This window comes from Gavialis gangeticus, unplaced genomic scaffold (assembly GCF_001723915.1).
Source record: "Gavialis gangeticus isolate Ggan-Ray unplaced genomic scaffold, GavGan_comp1, whole genome shotgun sequence".
Taxonomy (NCBI): domain Eukaryota; kingdom Metazoa; phylum Chordata; order Crocodylia; family Gavialidae; genus Gavialis; species Gavialis gangeticus.
The window spans coordinates 8,227,303-8,228,289 of NW_017729029.1; the positions used below are offsets into that span (position 1 = coordinate 8,227,303).

The window sequence follows — 987 nt, forward strand, 5'->3', positions numbered from 1 at the left end:
AAAGTGAGAGGTTAGGGGAGTGTTTCAGAACATGTTCTCCGAAAACAGCTGTGCTGGGCTGGAAGGGGAAGGATTGATTTTTTTAATTTTTTTTTTAAGGTGTGTTATAACAGTGATTCCAGGAGTGAGCAGAAGTTGCAAGAGCCCAGATTTCTCTCTTAAAAGCTGGGTGAGACCCGAGCCATAGATGGCCCAGTGCAATTGTCAGTAGAAGCATGTATGGAAATTAACCCTAAAGTCCTGGCAGGCTGCATTCTGCCCTTGTCCAAAGCAAAAGCTGATATGCATTGTCAAGAGGCTTTTCAGCTCCTCTGGGGGTGAGCTGTCCCTGCCCTCATCAGTCATCAAAATCCTCTGTTGTGTTCTGTTCTCCAGAACTGCAACCATGTGGTGAGATTGGTACCATCAGAGATACTGAACAAATAAGGCTGTCAGAGTGCTAGGCATGGTTTGGCTACCTAGCACATGCTGCTCCTCTTTGCACCTGCCTTTGAGTGGCCCCCCTTGCCAGGCTGATTTTAGCTTTTCCATCTGGAGTGTCCATTTTCCCCTGCTTGCAGCTGCTCCAGTATATCTTCTCTTCTGCCAGTGAACCTGGTGCGTAGAAATATCATATCCTTACTGAAGGGGTCATCTGATATAGTCTCTTACAATGGCAAGGAACTGATTTTGGGAGACCTCCTATATTGGATGAAGGGAGGCATAATGGAAGATGTGGACTGAATTGTGGTCAAGCACCATGTCTTCATGATCAGGGGGTGGAGCTGCTGTAAAAGTGCAGCCTTTTCCTGGGAAGCTTCTCAATGCTTGATTGCTGGTGCCCTTTTCCCACTGTCCCTGAGCAGCCAGATGGCCAGGCTGAGAAGTGGCCTGGAATATTTGCCTCATCTGTTACCTCCCACTCTGTGATCACCACCTCCAGAGCATGCTGAACCCTGTACAGTACATCTGCTTGCAAGTTGCTGCTGAAAAGCTGAGCTGCCTCCT

General features: G+C 48.0%; 1 protein-coding gene and 1 long non-coding RNA gene across 2 annotated transcripts in view; one reads left to right on the forward strand and one right to left on the reverse strand.

The window, feature by feature from the left end:
• CCNB3 (cyclin B3) overlaps nucleotides 1-987 on the forward strand; it is a 25,775-nt gene that overhangs the window by 7,381 nt on the left and 17,407 nt on the right. The window lies entirely within an intron of this gene.
• The window catches only part of LOC109300513, a 7,194-nt gene continuing 6,293 nt past the window's right edge, over nucleotides 87-987 (reverse strand). Inside the window, exon 2 of the long non-coding RNA XR_002098254.1 lies at nucleotides 87-678. This is a non-coding gene — a long non-coding RNA (uncharacterized LOC109300513). The remainder of the gene's footprint in view (nucleotides 679-987) is intronic.